The 21,728-nt window shown below is 35.4% G+C and overlaps 1 protein-coding gene and 2 long non-coding RNA genes across 6 annotated transcripts in view; 2 read left to right on the top strand and 1 right to left on the bottom strand.

Moving 5' to 3' along the window:
* Positions 1-21,221, bottom strand: part of sgms1b (sphingomyelin synthase 1b) — a 48,826-nt gene extending 27,605 nt beyond the window's left edge. For 3 of the 4 annotated variants that reach the window (XR_015503543.1, XR_015503544.1, XM_087275274.1), the window contains exon 1: positions 20,995-21,177. The gene's annotated coding sequence lies outside the window, so the exon portion shown is untranslated. 4 annotated transcript variants of the gene reach the window in all.
* Positions 4,296-8,277, top strand: LOC147841263 (uncharacterized). Its single transcript, XR_015503828.1, has 3 exons — positions 4,296-6,305; positions 6,405-8,204; positions 8,263-8,277. It is a non-coding gene; the product is annotated as an uncharacterized LOC147841263 (long non-coding RNA).
* Positions 9,505-14,562, top strand: LOC147841262 (uncharacterized). Its single transcript, XR_015503827.1, has 3 exons — positions 9,505-10,070; positions 11,516-11,729; positions 11,792-14,562. It is a non-coding gene; the product is annotated as an uncharacterized LOC147841262 (long non-coding RNA).
* Positions 21,222-21,728: the final 507 nt, after the last annotated feature.

Genomic DNA, 21,728 nt, shown 5'->3' with positions numbered 1-21,728 from the left:
GAGTCACACTTTGTGTTCAAAAAAAGACATTTCTCACTTCACATATTTATTCTCATGTCACATTTTTCATTTCATTGCTGCCGTCTCAGAAACTAAACTACCAGCCAAAAGCTTGAATAGGTCGTTATACATTTTAAAACAACTTTAAATTTACCAAAACTCCAATAGATATCTTGACTGGTAAATGCTTAACCAATAGTCATAGTCTATGGCCGCACATTACATATTAATTCTCTTGTCAGTTCACAGTTTATTGGTTAATTTGCTTGTCAGTTCACCATTTACTGCTTCATCCTGTCTGTTCCACCCAACCACATTAAGCAAATTTGTTCTCAAAATAAATATTTACAATAATTGTATGCTGCAAATACATGCTAATTACACACACACCAAAGCTGTATCTCTAGCTAGGTTTTGCATTTGGTGTTAAAACCAAAAAAAAAGGGTAATTTTAAAAATCTTTGGAAAGTTGAACTGTTGACTTGGACCATTTTTGAATCCATTCAGCTGATTTCTTGTTTGTGTGGGGTCACTTTTAGCTTAGCTTAGCATAATGATTTGAACCGGGTTGGAAAATTAGCATTTAGTTCAAAAGAAGTTTGTGCACATAAACATGCGCCATGCACATGTAAACGGCAGATCTGCATGTTGTACAAATCTACATTTGAAGTGTTCAGATGCAAAACCCTCTAAATCCATCAGACCTCTTTTTTTGTAAATGAGCATCATCTATCAGAATCCTCTGATTAGGTTTAAAAGTTTCATTGTATATGTAATGATAAGCTTAGTAACTAGTAAATAAAATACCGTTTTGTCACTTTTGACAATTCTTAGGTTTTTAACAAGGTAGATTTTCTTTTGTGTCAAAACCTGCTAAATTCTGCTTTTTTTTGCAAAAACCTCTAAATCCACCTATTGGCAGTGTAATTAGTTGAAAATCACTAAAGATGCAATTCGAAATTATTTTACCGAATATAAAACACATACACAAACCACCTGAAATTAAAAATACATCTGTCAAGTAAGTGACGGTTCATTCAGCTGTGGTAACCCCTGTTAAACCAGGCATTAAGCTAAAGGAAAATGAATGAATGAAATCTGTCAGATTAATTAATCAATAACTTTAAAACTGACATTTATTAAATCTTAATCTATTGTCAATTCTGATATTTGAGATTATAATTTAATGTAAGTAGAGCAAAGTAAACAAGCTCGTTAAATTCAAACTGTGCGTTCACACCGAAATCGGTGAGGACGTCCAAGGTCGCTCTGGCTGCCCTGGCGACAACGCTGTCTGCCTTCAGCTCCGGCGGCGAGACCGTCAAAATTCTCTACATTGATCTCGTATTTAAAGGGGCCATTGCAGCATATCAGTTACATTCCTGCATAAAACATACTTTCTAGCGTGAAAATGTTGCACACTTCTTATCAAATGCATTTAACAATGGAAGATTAAGTAGCATGTGGTGTGGCTTTGCTCCACTTAATTATCCAATTTGTCTATATGACTGAAATATCCTGAAGCAGCAATACTGTTTTGTACTGTCGCATAAGATTCCCGCTTTTTTTAAAGATATATATATATATATATATATATATATATATATATATATATATATATATATATATATATATATATATGCAACATTAATGCACATAAGTAACTCGCCAGTAACTTGTTTAATTACCATTAAGTTGACTTGATTTCAATTCTCCTCGACGCCCATCCCTGCGAAGACGCGCCGCGCTGCTCCTCGCCATCGGCTCTCATTGAAAATGAATGACTTCCGGCTATGTTGACGCTCTGGCCGCTTTCAGTGTAAACGTACGGAAATAATGTAGTGTAAAAACATTGTGAAACATCAATATCTGTGCATTGTCTTTTAAAAAAAAAATTAAATAACAATAATTTATTGAAGTAGCATAAATATAATGTATAAAACTATACATTATTTATCTTTTAAAACAGCTTGCATTAGCAAATAAAACACAAGGTAGGCCTACTGGGGGAAAAAAAAAAGACGATGTCTCTTAGAAGTGGTCATTTATTCATCCTCACTATACTCAAGATTTTGGTCTCTTTTTCGTCTCTTGTTTACCCTCAAAGCATCCATGTGGGATAATAAAACGGCATCTAAACTTCGTCTTTCATGAAATGGAGTTGCTGTTTAATGTAGTTATAGTAAATCGGACTCATTCAAAGTAGTGCCGCTGCGCATTAAAACGTTATAAATGCATGTTAGACTTCCCACTGTACAGTGTGTTTTCTTTTTCTTATAATTCACAGTGTTTTGAGGTAAGGGACATTTTCATTTGCCATTCATTGACAGTCAGGCAGCCTCATTAAGTTCATCAAACATCTTTTAAAATCGAAATCGAAAGCGGAACAAAACAGCCTCCTCATAAAAGCTGGCGTTTTTTGGCGGAAATGGCATTTACCGCCATTTGCATATGAACGTCCTTATTTGACAGACGGTTTGGGCTACTAATCAGTATTATGGGAATTATTGGCCTGACAAATTTTAATTTTATAACCATTTTTTTTGTCTTATGCCTTACCCAGAATATAAAAATACATATAAATACATTGAGATCTTTTACTTTAATCATTACTATTGGAATATGAAGAGACTTTCCACCAGCATAACAAAAAATGTTTCTGAAGACAATCACTTACTGCACCGTTTTATTTCTTCATATTTTTATATTCTGGATAAGGCATAAAACTAAAAAAATGTTCATCCAATTAAATATTGTCAGATTGACAAATAACTCAATTACAATTGCAAACATAACTTCTCCAATTCATTAATTTAAAGATATAAATCACACCAAAAAAATAAAAATAAAAAAATCACATGCAGTTTAGGAAGTTGCTTTGCTTCATCACCCAGTTGCTTAGTAACTCAAAAAATATACAAACGGTGGCAATGAGTAAGGATCATTTCTTCTGAACTTACTCATGCCATGTATTTGCTAAACAGTTGCCATAACTACAGCTGGACTTACTTCAGGAATGGCGTTAGCTGCACAATCATTGTTTCCTTAAGATAACATTGAAGCTTTTCTAAATAAAAATGCAAGTCTGTAGATCAACCGATTTCTTTATCCAGTCTTTATAAACCAGGACAGTCTTTGTACACAGGGGTGGTTTCAAGTTACTAAACATTTTCTCCGATGCAAATGCTAACAGAAGTTGTGAGACTTAACTAAACTTCCATCCTTTCAACTCCCCACTGGTATTGTGTGTCACATACTTTCACCTGTTTTATCTGGATCTGTACAAAAATACGGGGTCAGAAATGTGTCGAATGGTCTACTGATCATAACAGAACAGTGAGGAAATGATACATGAGATTTACTGTTAAGATAACTGCTGCTGAGTTCAGCTAAAGGCCATAAAAAGGAAATATTTCAAGATGTAAAACGAATAAATGAATAACATGCAAGTTTTTTTATGCCACTACAGCAACCTTTGCAATAATAAAAAAATAAAATATTAATAAAATATATCAATATATAATATTTAAATAATTAATAATAATAAAAAAAAATCACAATGAAGTTTAATGACCTTTTTGTAACCTTTTGATTTTAATTAAATATTAAATTGATTTTAATTATTTGTAGTTAAATAGTTTTTTATGCATGATGTCGAATTCCTTAAAATCAATCTAAATCTGTCAAAATCAATACTATTGAATCGGTTAAAAGATATGAATATGGTAAAAATATATCAAGCTGTAAAAAAAGCCAGATCTAATTAGACTTTTTTTTTTGGTCAAAAACACCCAAATGCATTTAAACAGCCACAAAACACCACCTACGCTCCACCTCCTGACCTCAAGCAACTTTTTTTCTTTATTTTATATGGGTGGTTATGAGAAAGCACAGCAATACAAGGTATGCATTCTTTACTCTGCATTGTCTTCCCAGTCCCACCTACAAGTTTTAGGTCTCACCTATGCTCAAACTATACTGTGTTTTGCAGGTAAGCACCTATGGTTAAAGTCAAAATAAATAGCCCTCCTGTGATTTTATTTTATTATTTTCAAATATTTCCCAAATGATGTTTAACAGTTTTTCACAGTATTTCCTATCATATTTTTCCTTCTGGAGAAAGTCTTATTTGTTTTATTTCGGCTAGAATAAAAGCCAATATTATTGAAAACCAATATTATTAAAAATATTACCCCCTTTTTTTCCGACTGTACAGAACAAACCATCATTTTACAATGATTAGCCCTATTACCCTAATGCCGATTTCAGACTGCATGATTTTCAAAGTAGTCGTGTCATCGATGTTTTCACACTGCATGACTATCTGGGTTAACGTTCTGTCGGTGCTGTGTTTACACTGTAGGATGGATCGGCGACAGGAGAGTTTACACAGCAAGGCTTTAAAATAGAAAGAATCACATACAACTTTGCACAAACCACATCTCTCAACCAAACAAATGCGAAAAGTGACATGGAAACAACGCGAGGTCATGTGATATATCTTTCGTTATTAAGTACATAATGGAAAAACAGCTTTAGCTTTAGAAACTTGTGTAGCTCGCCTAGCTTTTCAAGAGAACAATCTCTCCTTAACTTTTTTTTTTTTTTTTTGACCTGGTTGTGATATTGCTCACATGACACAAACAGACACAGTGCTCCTGCCAAATTTCCACTAGTTTTTCCTCTATTTCTTGGGTCCAAGTAAACTGAAAATTAACGCTTTTAAATTCTCCCCCAGGCTCCCGCTGGCCTGCAAGTACCCGTACTAGTGAATGCTGCTGTCTCATTGGCTGTAACGAGCACTGATTTGCCTGTGATTTCAGGCATTTGTTAGCAATTTCTCAAAAGTTGTTGGCGAGTCAAAATCAGGGCTAAAATCATGCAGTCTGAACTCGGCATAACTTGCCTAATTAACCTAAATAAGCCTTTAAAGTGCAATTTAAGTTGAATACCAATATCTTAAAAAATATCTAGTAAAATATTATTTACTGTCATCATGGCAAAGATAAAAAAAAATCAATTAAATTACTTACTAAAACTATTATGTTAAGAAATGTGTTGAAAAAAACCTTCTCTCCATTAAACAAAAATTTGGGGAAAAATACAGGGCCTAATAATTCAGCAGGGTTAATAATTCTGATCTCGGTAATATCAATATCTTTTATACAGTCTTGCTCAGCCACAGCTAGTCATGTTATAAACTTCCACATAATTCACAATTTTACTTTTTCCATATTTCAGAGAGGCAACTGCATATTTAAAATGTTCATTGTTCATTCTCCAGCATTAACATTCCTTGAGTTCCTGGGCCGAGAGCAGGCAATGCCTTTCTAACAGCTGCCGAGATGCCAAAATAATCAGTTCAGATTCCAAACAGAGGAAAACCCTCCATTCCTGATGCCAAGATGCCAGTTATGCCATATGACCCTATTCCTTCAAAATAGAAGTAAATGCAACTCATGTAATTTCAAAATGTTGGTGATTCGTTGATTAGGAGCATGGCGGAAGTTTTTGATGGATGGATGGATGGATGGATGGACAGGGAAATGGATGAATGGATGGATGGATGGATGTTTGGATGTATGGACAGACGAACTGATGGATGGATGTACGGATGGATATGTTGGATGGATGGACAACCAGGCAGAAGGATGAATGGATGGATGGAATAACAGGCAGATGGATGGATGGATGGATGGACTCACAGGCACATGGATGGATACATAGATATGTTGGATGGATGGACAAACAGGGAGATGGATGGATGGATGGATGGATGGATGGATGGATGGATGGATGGATGGATGGATGGATGGATGGATGAACGAACAGGCAGATGCACGGATGAACGGATGTATGAATAGATAATTTGGATGGATAGACAAACAGGCAGATTGGTAAATGGATGGATGGATGGATGGAGGGATGGATGGATGGATAGACAAACAGGCAGATGGATGGATGGATGGATGGATGGATGTAAGGACGAACAGAGGAACTGATAGATAGATAGATGTACGGACGGACAAACAGGCAAATGGATGGATATGCTGGATGGATTTAAAAACAGGCAGATGGATGTATGGACAAATAGGGAGATGGATGGATGGATGGATGGATGGATGGATGGATGGATGGATGGATGGATGGATGGATGGATGAACGAACAGGCAGATGCAGGGATGAACGAATGTATGAATAGATAATTTGGATGGATGGACAAACAGGCAGTTTGGTGGATGGATAGATGGATGGATGGATGGATGGATAGACAAACAGGCAGATGGATGGATGGATGGATGGATGTAAGGACGAACAGAGGAACTGATAGATAGATGTACGGACGGACAAACAGGCAAATGGAGGGATGAATAGATAATTTGGATGGATGGACAAACAGGCAGTTTGGTGGATGGATAGATGGATGGATGGATGTAAGGACGAACAGAGGAACTGATAGATAGATGTACGGACGGACAAACAGGCAAATGGATGGATGAATAGATAATTTGGATGGATGGACAAACAGGCAGTTTGGTGGATGGATAGATGGATGGATGGATGGATGGATGGATGGATGGATGGATGGATGGATGGATGGATGGATGGATGGATGGTTAAGTTGGATGGATGGTGCAATCAATAAAATGTTTTCATTTATATGAATTTAAAACAGAACACAGTTTAAAGTAAATATCTTAGGAGGGTAGAGATGCATATAAACTAATATTGTGTATATTATAGTTGTGTGCAAATATTGTTCTTGGACCTTAAGGCTGACAAACGCAGTTGTTTTGCAATATTATTCAAACCTACTAAAGACAATGGATTTCAAAATCTACAAATATTGAGACTGCGAAAGGTTAGTTCAAATCTAAGAGCCAGATTTACTAATAGCTTTCAACAAACCCTGTTACTAATGTAATACACAGGACATTACAAACACATGTGTTCCCTTGCAGGTGCTAAATAAATAGGAGGACAGTAACAGCCATTTTTGGTGAAATGTAAACTTATGTTCATGTGGCCCTGTCCATGAACATGGCTATTTTTAATATACAACACTTTTTTGTCCACATGAATATCCAGTATCAGGTGACTGAAACTGAAACTTTCTAAAAACTACAACCACTTTTCTTTTTTAGTAGTGGCCACTAAAAAAGATTTTAGAAGATTTTTGCTCATGATGTTAGAATGCGTGCTGTTTCCTAGTTTCTGATTGGCTAACAGCTTTATAGTAAGGCTTTTAGTTTTGATTTCATTTGAACTCTAATCGATGTTGTTAGTAGATTAAATGCATATCATCAACAGCTCTGCTCATTTGCAACCGAATTTGTTAGATGTTATAAAACGAACTGGTGTCAGTCTAGCACTCGAAGAACTTTGCACTCCCAAATCCATGCTTCATCATGCTCTTGGGCCGTTTAGTAAATCTGTCTCAAAAGCTACAGGTCAGAATAAGATGTCCAGCCCCACTGCTGATGGGGAAGAACAGGCCACAATAGATCTATTGAGTTTCTGAATCCCTCTCTGTCTTCCTCGAAACTCCTCAACACACACATTCCATAAGCTGAAACTTAATTTGCATTACCAGCATGCTCCGAGTTAACACTAACAAACACAAGCGCAAACATAGAAACGCCTCCACTGGAGTAGTTCAAGAAGTCAATGTAGGAAGAACTGCTTAAATGCATGCCTTTCCCTGCATGCTTGACTTTACAAGGCAAAATACGAGGCATAAAAATGTGTTTCTATACCATCAAAGCATTAATCATTTGAATGAATAAACAAATTACAGACGAATCTGCTACAAGTGCATTCAGTTGGATGGTTGTTCTGTTCCAACTCTAATGTGAATGAGGGGGATTTTCCATTGTCTGGTCTTTTAGTGTTGGTTTAATGTTTCAAGACTGGACCTCATTCACTTGATGACAGTCTTTGGGGAGATGCAGTGTGTGCCCTCTCTAATAGAGAGTCTTTATTAGAGCTGAAGATCTTTGCCCGAACCCGACAGGACCCGATGGGTTCAGGTGGGTTCAGGCTTAATTTCTATAATTTGAGATGGGGTCGGGCCAGGCTTGCGCAGCTGTAAGATGGCTAAATCTCTCCAGAATATCAGACCCTAATAACTCTTATGGACTTTCATGAGGCAAGACCATAAGAATTGCTTTGCAATGCTACAATGGACTTTCTGATCTGAGAAAGTCTACAATGGCTACAATGTAGCTGAGAAAGCTACAATGGACTTTCTGATCTGAGAAGTGATGAAGAAACCAATAGGGGTGTCACGATTTCGATTTTTAATCGAAATCGATCGAAATTTATGCTCAATCGAAATCGATCGAAATTTATGCTCAATTTCGATTATCGAATCAAAAAATAGAATCTCGATGCTGCCACGCCCCCATGTCACGTCAGCTTGGCTTGCCAAGCGGGAAAAAACAGGCTTGTTGAAGTGTTTGTAAACTGCAGAAGCAGGAGACCCGTCAACAGAGCTTAAACCCTCTCCTCTTTCAATGAAGTTGCCGGTGTGTAAGCATTTTGGATTTCCAGTGAGTTATGTTGACAACGTTCGTGTTGTCGACAAAAAACACAGTTTCGCAAGCTCTGCTATGTACGTATTACGTACGGTTCGTCCGATAGACAAGACCGGCATCGCGATCCTCCAGCCGCCCCCGTTGCAAATCCGCTCGCGAAAAGTACACACTCAGGCCCTGTTTACACTGTCTTTGTTTTTAAATGGCATTTTAGAACGACAACGATTTGGTCGCATATGCGCCCGAAAATTAATCTATGCGACCTCATAATAATATATATGGGAGCAATTAGTGCGACTGCAGATAATGGTTGTAGTGTGACCTGTTTTGATTTTTTCTAAAAACGTGTTGAATCGCTCTTCCCTGCCGCTTTATTGGTTTATATAAGCCATCAATCACACAAGGTATTTCTCAGTCAGATGAAAGGGAAGGAGCTTTTATGACCACGGGACATGCAAACGGCTGAAGAGTGAAAACTTAAAGCACGCAGGTTTGCAAACCCCACCTAAAGTTAAGGCGCAGATAAGAGCGATCATGACGTGGTGAATATTGATCCGCCAGCTACAGACCAATCGAGTACGTGCTTTTCGGAGAAAGCGCTCGAATCTCGATGCGTTGCGTTCACTGCGTGTTCAGCGCAAATGTCCGCTAAAAGTCAAATCTAATACTGTACATATCATCGCCAAAGAAGCTCGCCTTTACTAAGTTTACACTGAAACTGCGGCTCATAACAAACAGCGGTATTCCGCCGGTGGTCACCGCAAGAATCCTGCTCAACCTGCTCATAAATTGGGTCGGCTGACTCGCCAGCTTTTCAACTAACACAGAAAAATGAAGATCAGCTCAGACTGAACATTTAAATTGACACAAACTGAAACCAAAACTTTTAAAGAGTGATAGAAGTGAGACTTTACTTACTTTCTTTTGTCTATTCTTTCTTAAGGTGTATATATATTTTTTTTTATTTAGTTACTGATAACTGTTTTGCAGCTTTCAGCCTTGAATTTAATTATTTATAATAATCTTTTGTTTGTTTTGTAGCAGAAATATTATTTATTAAATTGACATGCATATATAAACAGCAGTACAAAATAAATATTTCTTACTGCAATGCTTCATTTTTGTTTGATGCAAACTATACATTTATTTTTTTTATAAAGTAACAGACTTTTTATAGCAGAAAACTTGCATTCAAGCACATTCAAGGCAGCATAATGATGACAAATGTAATTCATTGTTACTATTATTGTCATTTTCATCAACATTAATATTTTATATTTATTCGACATTCATTTTGGAATTATTGCACACAAGTATCAATGTCATCACAGCATTAGTTAGATAGCTGTTTCTGGTTTTTGTTAGTCCTAATTGATGTTGTTTCAAAATACAATAAATCCCTTAAAATACAATTTGCAGCGGTGCTTAATCATTTTTGGTGGGTGCTACTAAATTTTTTCTGATGCTCCTAAATTTTTGAAGATGGGAGCACCGGTGCTACCAAGTAAAAAAGTTAATTTCGAGCCCTGACTGGTATATGTTGATTTGGTTTTTGACTTTGATAAGATCTTGATAAGATGCTCTGCATCCTAAGAGATGGTTAAGTCCTAAAATTAAAGATGCGGTATGGGTCAGGGGGATCTTGTAAAAAGACACCCTTTTGCAGCATCTCTGAGGCTTATGCTGCAATGTACTTTTCTGGTCAGGTATGCATCTATAATTCTTTGATTTATCTTTGATTATTGGATGTTGTATTGTTACAGTCTCATCGACATATTGTCTGTGAGAAGAAGCGCAAACCAGGGGCGTGGAACTCTGAGCGACGCTGGTCCCTAATGAATGTACAATTTAGAATATCGGACCCCAGAAAATATTAAAACTCTTAAGTTAAATCATAAATGATGAATGTGATCCGTTCTTACAATTAGAAATACAATCTAAATTTTAGGATCATTTAAATCGGAGTCAGATTGAATTCGGAGCTAAAAAAACTAATATAAATAAACTCTAATAAATAATAAAATTATTTTCAGAAGCACAAGAAAAGGCTTACATGCAGGGCTGTTGCTTCCATCGAGGCGACCTAGGCGGCCGCCTAGGGCGACAGAATAGAGAGGGCGGCATCCCCGAAACTACCCTCGCCACCCACTCCCTCATCCGCATCTAGGGCGGCAGAATAGAGAGAGCGACGTCCCCGAAACTATCCTCGCCACCCACGCCCACAATTATATCCGCGTTAAGGGTGGCAGAATAGAGAGAGCGGCGTCCCTGAAACTACCCTCGCCACAGTTATATTCGCGTCTAGCGTGGCAGAATAGAGAGGGTGGCGTCCCCTAAACTACCCTCGCCACCCGCGCCTCAATTATACCCGCGTCTAGAACGGCAGTTCAGCTTGCTCCGGCCCTGCTTACATGCATTAAACCTTCGACCATGCTGTTAGTTTCGTCATTGGGCTAATAGATGGACTATTACAAGTAAATGAACAGTCATGTGATGCAGTTCGATTAGCGTGAGAAGGTAATCAAATCAATTGTTACGACATTAAAAACCATCCCTGCAAAGCTGCAACAAATGATGGAGAAGTCAAAAAGAGCGAATTTTGACTGCGCCAGTTAAAACAGGTCATTCTAGCCGCCTAGGTATTTCGCCGGTCGCTCATACACTGCGTATTACGATACAGTGCTAAACAGTAATGTACAGTAAGCTTACAGGGAAAATGACAAGGTCACTCACTACATTGAAACCGCTGTCATGGAAATGAAATGGATGTTCTTGGCTGGTGGAAGATGAACAAACAGTCCTACCCAAAACATGCTAAATCAGCCAGAACAGTATGCATCCCGGTCAGTAGCAGCAGTATTAAAAAGGTGTTCACGCTAATGCTGGCATTATTGTTTCAATTTTCAGCTTCACCGTCACCTTAATGGCATTAGGTTAATGCCAGATTGTGAAGAGAAGTGACGAAACGAATCCCGCAGATCCTTTAATTTCGTCATTGCCAACCACCGTCATAATTTATCATTTCTTTTAATTTAATTAAAGAAAGTTTGTTTAGAAAGACTTATTTTTATTGGTGTGTTAGCCAATTTCAAGGCTAAGTCTATGTACCTAAGCCTATTTAGAGTGCTTTATTTCTTTGTTCCAACTTCCTAGAGGAACTTCCTTAATGTCAAACAGCATATCTCCAAATACGCACGCATTACTGATTTCCTAATTAGCCGGTAATTATAGTCTGAATTCTAAATAATTGTTAGCAAATGTCTGTCAGCTGAGAATCTTGTGCTTATTTTCTTCAGCATTATTAAATGGGAGGCCACCATTGGCCAGTCAAAAGACTTCACAATATATATAAACAACATAAACAACAAAAAACAGTAGCTTTGAGAGTACGTAACATGACAATCAATCAAAAATGGTGGACTATGACTATGTATTTGAAACTCTTATTAGAAAAAAAAATTGAGAATTGATTAGAATTTTTAAAAAGACATTACCGATTAAACAAAATGAAATAAACTGAAGCCAGATGTACATACAATTAGAAAGCAATATCACAAAGCAATTACAAAGCATCAGCAAACATATACTGATCAACACACATCTTACAACACAAAAGCTTATGCTTTAAACTGGAGTTTGTCCACAGACAGACACACTCGACAGCACTATACTTTTCACAGTAAAAGCCTATATTAGGAGCACGCGTCTTCACACATTGCGCATGCCTCATTTTCCATAAACAGCCTGGAGGTCTTGGTTCTGAGTGTGTCAACAACCACAGAAAGAGAGAGACCATAGAGGAAAAAAAAACAAAAAACAAGCACGTAGACAAGAGTCTGAGGTTTATAAAAGGCACAAACTGTATCTGTAGGAACTGACATATGTTTTTGACAAAGATCATTAGCCACCATTTAGACTGAAACTTGTGATTAGATCATTTTTTCTGCACAGGCCTGTCGCAATAATCAATATAGTGACTTAATTTTTGGTGATGCAATAGGTCCCGCTTGTTTACAAAACAACGGAAAAAGTTGTTTCTGCCTCTTTTATCTCATCCATGTCATCTCTGATGAACTCCTTAAAAAATTGTCACTTAAAAGTAAAAGATAAGGTGAAATCTCACATTTTCGTCAAACCTGTTGTTGGTTTGGGAGAAGTTGTCAAAATGAGCTCAGTTTCAAAGTTGTAGTCCACAAATGACACGTATTCACAAATAACGTTAAAGACTTTTTTTTATCTGCATTCAACAGCATTATAGCGACTCTGCGAGGGTCAAAGTTTATATTAGGACATTTACTTCTTTAACATCAATAACCAGAGTCCAAATAACCTTGAGAATAAGAAGGTTTTGTCTCTTGAAAGTGCCATTTACTATGCTGTTGTTGTATAATCTTTATATAATCAGTCGCATAAAAGGGTTTTAAAATGACAATATCACGTATAAGAATCAATTCTGTGACACTATAAATAGTAACAAAAATTACTCATCATGAAATATTTGTTGTTTATTTAGTATTGTGATATTAAAACAAATTCTGATGGTTAATATCCTTTTGTCAATATGTTTATGTTCTAATTTCATGATGTGAACTAAATAGAAGTGCAACACTACTGCTTGATTCAGCTTCAAGAAATGATCAGATGTGCTCAAACATTGGGCACGTTCAAATCAAAAATTAAAACACATCTGTTTAGCTGTGCCTTTACTGAATGAGCACTGCTACGTCCGGCCGATTTTTCTATTATGTTTTTCTCTTCTTTTTAATTCTTTTATAACCTGTTTTCTGTTTTTATCTGTTTCTTTTTAATCGTTTTTATTATTTGTTTTAATTTTTTGTATACTTGTCTCTTTTATTCCTATTATGTAAAACTTTGAATTGCCACTGTGTATGAAATGTGCTACATAAATAAACTTGCCCTGCCTTGCCTAACATTTGATTACTTTCTGTGACAATTTAGAGAAGTTTTACTGTTCAAAAACAAACTTAGTATTTCTTTTAAAGTTTAAAATATCAAAATTAAAGATAGATTTTTTTAAGTATACTTTTATACATAAATAATACATTGATTTATACTTCTATACATGAATAATACATAGATTTTTGGTTTTAAAGTTAAAATAATCAAAATGTCAAATTAAAAAATCTTTTTTACTCCAGTTTAATCCAAAAAAAAAAAAAAAAAAAAAAAATCACCCAACTGAACGATTATCAAAAACATTGACAGATGCAGCAATAAAATCAAAATAATATCACTTATCGTATTACTTTCTGTGACAATATATCACACAAGAAAATGTATTTATCAGGGCAAACACTTTATTCACTAATAACATTTGACACATTTTACATCACTGGTGTCAAAGTTTATAGGACAATTTCTTCTTTAACCTCAAATTAGAGAACCTTTTACAAGCAAAACATTTTTGTCCATTGAAGGTGCTAATGCAAATTATTATGCTGTTGTATAGTCATTATATATATAAGTCACATAAAATATAAAATTTTTTTAAAATGACAATAATATTATAGCAATAATTTCTGTGACATTATATCACAGCATAAATAACTCATCATGACAAACACGCAAAAAATTAGTTGTTTATTTATTATTCTGATAATAAAGCAAATTCTGATGTGTAATATTCTTTTGTCAGAATATTTATGTTCTTATTTCTTAATGTGAATAAAACAGAAGTGCAACACTTTTTTTTAGATATTTAAAGAAGTTTTACTGTTCAAAAACAAACTTTGTTTTTCCTATAAAGTTTAAAACATCAAAAATAGTCGGCGCAGTAGCTTAGTGGGTAGCACGTCAGGGTGTCCCGTGTTCGAATCCCGGCTCGAGGACATTTCCTTACCCTACAAAATTTCCTTACCCTAAAATTTATGTACATAACAATGATAAGCTCTGGACTTTTTTTACTCTATATTGATCTAAGAGCCAATCACACAGCAGAAATGTACAACAATGGGAATCTAGAAGTGGAATGATATTAGAGATACACTGAAAAATTATCGGCCACCAAAAATAGGTTATGCTATTTAATAGACCCTCTCATTTTTGTGGCTTGAGTCATTGTTAGGATACTCTTTTAAATCTGGAAGCGTTAACAACTGATTTTGATATATATATATATATATATATATATATATATATATATATATATATATATATATATATATATATATATATATATATATATATATATATATATATATGTTACTGTTCGATATGGAAAATAATTAATTGAGATTGCATTTTTTTGCCATATCGCCCATCCCTTATAAAAACTTATTATTTTATCATTGTGTTATTCACAAACAAAAATTAAAGCCATTTTATAATTTACATTTCATATTTGTCAGTTTTTATGAGGACATTTACTTCTTTAATGTCAAATTACAAAAAAAATAAATAACCTTAAGATTGAAAAAAACTATTTAATTCCATAAAACAAAGTTAATCATGACATCTACCTTGATGTCATGTACCTTGTATACAAAATTAAACAGCTGCAAATAATGCCAAATGTCTTCAGAGCTGGAGGTTATTTCATTTTGCATGCAAACTGCGCATTTTCTGCCTCCAACTGAAAACCTTGTGGGACTGAAGCAGCTGCACGCCTTGTGTTTCCAGAGCACAAACACACACCTGAGAGACGTCCAATTACCAAGAGATCACCACGGCCTCCAGTCTTCCCCACTAATAAAAGTCTCCTGCTTAATCCTAATTACATTTAGTCATTAGTCATCCGAGAGCGCCTGCACTTGAAACCAATAGACAAACACAGCATTATGTTCACCTACAAAACCAGAAAGACCCTTTTTTCCCTGAAGCAAACGGCTTCCGGGATATAAGCATGCCACTAAATATAGCCTTTTATGCTAGATAAATAGAGTAAATAATGTGAAAACTGATCCAGAACTAGCGGTTAATCTGTATATTTATTAATGATTTTATTCCCACTATTTTTTATCAGCAGGTTTAACATTTAATTGTTTGTTTTATATCAGCATTTTATTTATGAGCTGATTTTAATGTAATATTTTATATAATCATCGTACATGCATGCATACAACAGTTCTGTCTGGTTCTCGAATCTGATTGGCTGATAGTCATGTGGCATTCTGCAATAACAGCACTCGTACAGCCTCCTCACCCTTCTGTATTACTCCACCCACATAGAGTGACAGCAGATCTATAAACTCACTACAGTTTGACAAACATTGCAGTGGTTGGACAACATAATGTACTTCTGAGGCTTATTTAGTTGAGAATGTAGTTGTTTAGATTGCAACTGTGCAGTTTATTTATAAGAACAGTGCCTATTTTAAATATTTATAATTTCGTAGATACAGCGCAAAGGCCACAAAATGGCGACAGAGACGGCATAATGAGCCCTTAGGCTGCGTTTACACTAATGCGTTTTAGTTTGAAAACGCAAAAGTTTTGCTACGGTTACGCCATCCGTCCACACTACGCCAGAATTTTCGAGCGCCGAAAACGGAGCATTTTGGAAACGCTGGAGAGGCCGTTTTCATTCTAAAATGCTGTTGCTCCGTCTCAGTGTGGATGAGGGAAAACGGAGACATCTGAAAACGGAGGCGGGGCTGCTGAGATTCGCTACCTGATTGGGGCTTTTGTGTCATTGCGTATCCTTTCCTTATTCGTCAAGACCCTATCACATGACTGTAACACATGGCTTTAACACTTCCGGAAGAAAGTAGACCAGCCTTCACTGTAAACAACAACATGGGCACAGAAATGGGAGCATTGTTTGCACTATTGTCTGTTTTAGGTGCCATTGTGCAGTTATTCATTTGTTACGTTTAGTAACAACTCGACCTCGTCGTCTGTCCACAAAAACAGCTTTCTTGCTTTCTTTGCCATTGCGTTTAATGTTCAACCGGCATTTGTTGAGTAACAATAACCAAATGCTGAGCGTGACACATGCTTTCTGTTTATACTAGAATGCGCATGCCCAGAGTGCACGAATGGTCACGTGATATACGTTTTCGGTGGCGTAGTGTGGACGGAGATAAGTTCAGAAACGCTAGTGTGGACGCGGATCGTTTTTGATCTAAAACGCTGTTTTAAAACTAAAACGCACTAGTGTAAACGGGGCCTTGGAGGAGAAAAACTCTGCGTAATTTCAAACTACAGCTGATCAAATAATTATAAAACAGGTAAGCGACCTCTTTTGTATGTTGAAGTGCTGTATTTACACCATAGTCTGGTAGTGTTTCTGGTAATGTTTGCTTTGGCTTTTTCTGGGTTAATTATTGTGATATCCCAATTGCAGAAGAGAATTACTGGGAAATGTCTTTAGACTGATGGCATTTTATGCCGTTCAGTCTTATATTTTAAAAATGTGAGCAAAATCACCTGCTCTGTCATCACTTTGATTTGACATTACGTCAAAGAATCATTCAAATACTAGCTCTAAAATTATGTTAGTGAAGTAGCAATGGTTTCTGCTGTTCTGACGTCAGCTGCAGATCTGAATGAATGAATGAATGGCGGAAAAAAGTAGTTCCTCATATAGGATTTTTAAGCCCTCTGTGTTTGATTTTCAGTTCTTATATACAAGATTATGCCCTTTGAACTGTTATATAAACGAAATATCACACCCATAGCAGTGCGTTATGGCTGTATATCATCACTGGTGGGACACTAAGGCACACCTTCCAACAGTGTCGATATACAGCCATATCGCACTGTTACTCGTGTGATATTGCTTACACAGTATATATAGAAATATGTATTTATTTTGGTTATTTTTATTTATCGGCTCAATTTTTTATTATTATTTTGGATTTTCATTATTACTTGATCATTTTTAATCTAGAATAGGGTTTCAAAAATGTATGTTATGATATTGCCTATTACTTTAGCAACAGGAAAATGTGCTGAAATAACAATAATTTATTTGTTTATTACAGATAATCTTAATGAATTTTCACCATACTGCACACTCCAAGTTGATTTTTAACAGCACTAGTAATTTATTACTTCTTTATTTCATGACACAGGTTTTTATTATTATTATTATTATCTTTACAGAAACTAAAATAGCATTAACACAATCCATAAAGTAGCATAAATGTGCGGTTAATAATGGAAAAGGCTAAATTAATCATATTTACATTACTAATATATACACAATGTTGACATTTCCAGGCTTGTGAAGGGGGAAAAGTAAATCACAACTCCCTGACATTTCCAGATTTTCCATGACATCATAAACCTGTTGCCAAGGCCCTACATTCCCAGTAGCTTTTCCTGTGATTTCATCAACTTCCACTGAACAAATCTGAAATCTCTTTAATCCTCTACACCTTTAAAAGTACCTCAAAAGTCTTATCACTTCAGAGTAGCAACAGTTTCTACTGTTCTGATGCCAGCAGCAGATCTGAATGAATGGCGAAAGAAAGTAGTTCCTCATACAAAAGGATTTTTTGACTCTACTTGTTTGATTTTATTTTTTTATATACAAGATTATGCCCTTTGAACTGTTATATAAACGAAATATCACACCCATAGCAGTGCGTTATGGCTGTATATCATCACTGGTGGGACACTAAGGCACACCTTCCAACAGTGTCGATATACAGCCATATCGCACTGTTACTCGTGTGATATTGCTTAGTATATATAGAAATATGTATTTATTTTGGTTATTTTTATTTATCGGCTCAATTTTTTATTATTATTTTGGATTTTCATTATTACTTGATCATTTTTAATCTAGAAAAGGGTTTCAAAAATGTATGTTATGATATTGCCTATTACTTTAGCAACAGGAAAATGTGCTGAAATAACAATAATTTATTTGTTTATTACAGATAATCTTAATGAATTTTCACCATACAGCACACTCCAAGTTGATTTTTAACAGCACTAGTAATTTATTACTCCTTTATTTCATGACACAGGTTTTTATTATTATTATTATCTGTACAGAAACTAAAAATAGCATTAACACAATCCATAAAGTAGCACAAATGTGCAGTTAATAATGGAAAAGGCTAAATTAATCATATTCACATTACTAATATATACACAATGTTGACATTTCCAGGCTTGAGAAGGGGGAAAAGTAAATCACAATTCCCTGACATTTCCAGATTTTCCATGACATCATAAACCTGTTGCCAAGGCCTTACATTCCCAGTAGCTTTTCCTGTGATTTCCTCAACTTCCACTGAACAAATCCGAAATCTCTTTAATCCTCTACACCTTTAAAAGTACCTCAAAAGTCTTATCACTTCAGAGTAGCAACAGTTTCTACTGTTCTGATGCCAGCAGCAGATCTGAATGAATGGCGAAAGAAAGTAGTTCCTCATACAAAAGGATTTTTTGACTCTACTTGTTTGATTTTATTTTTTTATATACAAGATTATGCCCTTTGAACTGTTATATAAACGAAATATCACACCCATAGCAGTGCGCTTTGGCTGTATATCATCACTGGTGGTACACTAAGGCACACCTTCAGACAGTGTCGATATACAGCCATATCGCACTGTTACTCGTGTGATATTGCTTACACAGTATATATAGAAATATGTATTTATTTTGGTTATTTTTTATTTATCGGCACAATTTTTTATTATTATTTTGGATTTTCATTATTACTTGATCATTTTTTATCTAGAATAGCGTTTCAAAAATGTATGTTATGATATTGCCTATTACTTTAGCAACAGGAAAATGTGCTGAAATAACAATAATTTATTTGTTTATTACAGATAATCTTAATGAATTTTCACCATACAGCACTCTCCAAGTTGATTTTTATCAGCACTAGTAATTTATTACTCCTTTATTTCATGACACAGGTTTTTATTATTATTATTATCTGTACAGAAACTAAAAATAGCATTAACACAATCCATAAAGTAGCACAAATGTGCAGTTAATAATGGAAAAGGCTAAATTAATCATATTTACATTACTAATATATACACAATGTTGACATTTCCAGGCTTGAGAAGGGGGAAAAGTAAATCACAATTCCCTGACATTTTCAGATTTTCCATGACATCATAAACCTGTTGCCAAGGCCTTACATTCCCAGTAGCTTTTCCTGTGATTTCATCAACTTCCACTGAACAAATCCGAAATCTCTTTAATCCTCTACACCTTTAAAAGTACCTCAAAAGTCTTATCACTTCAGAGTAGCAACAGTTTCTACTGTTCTGATGCCAGCAGCAGATCTGAATGAATGGCGAAAGAAAGTAGTTCCTCATACAAAAGGATTTTTTGACTCTACTTGTTTGATTTTATTTTTTTATATACAAGATTATGCCCTTTGAACTGTTATATAAACGAAATATCACACCCATAGCAGTGCGTTATGGCTGTATATCATCACTGGTGGGACACTAAGCCACACCTTCCAACAGTGTCGATATACAGCCATATCGCACTGTTACTCGTGTGATATTGCTTACACAGTATATATAGAAATATGTATTTATTTTGGTTATTTTTTATTTATCGGCTCAATTTTTTATTATTATTTTGGATTTTCATTATTACTTGATCATTTTTTATCTAGAATAGGGTTTCAAAAATGTATGTTATGATATTGCCTATTACTTTAGCAACAGAAAAATGTGCTGAAATAACAATAGATTATTTGTTTATTACAGATAATCTTAATGAATTTTCACCATACTGCACACTCCAAGTTGATTTTTAACAGCACTAGTAATTTATTACTCCTTTATTTCATGACACAGGTTTTTATTATTATTATTATTATTATTATTATTATCTGTACAGAAACTAAAAATAGCATTAACACAATCCATAAAGTAGCACAAATGTGCAGTTAATAATGGAAAAGGCTAAATTAATCATATTTACATTACTAATATATACACAATGTTGACATTTCCAGGCTTGAGAAGGGGGAAAAGTAAATCACAATTCCCTGACATTTCCAGATTTTCCATGACATCATAAACCTGTTGCCAAGGCCTTACATTCCCAGTAGCTTTTCCTGTGATTTCATCAACTTCCACTGAACAAATCCGAAATCTCTTTAATCCTCTACACCTTTAAAAGTACCTCAAAAGTCTTATCAATTCAAATGCTAGTAAGCTAACGCTGGCATCACGACTGAGATTACAACCTTTAAAGTCACCTCACCATTCCTCCACCACTCGGAAACAAACCACAAATCAAAAAATATTTCCAATATCGTGCCTACATTTCATAACAAATACACGTAATATAATAATAAACCATTAAACTAGCAGCTCTAGCAAACATAACAACTGTAAGAATTCAGCTCAAGCAGAAAGTTGTGATGATCAACAGATGATGAAACACTGTATCCGTTATATAAACAACTCGAATGTTCGGGCTGTTACATTAAAACGCGTGAGGTAAATGTTAATAATACTAACAATAATAATATATATAAATGCAGTCTGAAACCTACCGCAAGCGCTCGTCTTCACAAACCCACAGAACGCATGTGCTTTGAGGTTCATCCTGAAGAAAGTCAGTGTAGAAAACACCCACATACAGACGTCTTGGGGAGTCTGTGGTCTGCCCAGCACGCGTGTGCTTGGAGTTGCATAGAAATCAGCTGAAGTTGATGGGTTGTTGGTAGTTGGTGCACGTAGACCACCGCCGATGGAGGTTTTTCTGGGGTTTGTGATCACTGACCACCCTGAGGGCGGGGCGAGACATCATGTTTTGGGTGGGTGTCAATGTGGAGGGGGTCAGAAAGGATGGGAATGGGAAAAATCGAAGTTGCGATGTATTGTTTTACAGTTAACGAGATTTACGTTGAATGCAAGTTATTGATTGTTTTGATGATGGTTGAGAACTCGTAGCCCTTGATTGTGTGCCTAAATTGATGTATTGCATTATTCTTTTGGCTAAATAGCAATGACTTAAACGTATTGCAATTAAATAAATATCAACTAAATATGCATTGGAATATTCACGACCATGTGCTATTTTGAGGTATTGAGTGTCGAGTAATATGGCGTACACTTAATTTAATCAATTAATATCATTTGACTTTAAATGCATATCTTTTTAGGTCTTTTGCGCCACTTGCTGGACAAGAAAGAACTTATTGCACTGTTCTGCAAATAGTAATCCTCTCATGTAACCTATTGCAATGAAATATAACAATAAATATGCATAGGAATATCCATGATC

The sequence above is a fragment of the Danio rerio genome, chromosome 12, assembly GCF_052040795.2.
Source record: "Danio rerio strain M-AB ecotype USA chromosome 12, GRCz13ab, whole genome shotgun sequence".
NCBI classification, from domain to species: domain Eukaryota; kingdom Metazoa; phylum Chordata; class Actinopteri; order Cypriniformes; family Danionidae; genus Danio; species Danio rerio.
The sequence above is the reverse complement of the archived record's forward strand: the minus strand, read 5'-3'. Positions and strand labels throughout refer to the sequence as shown.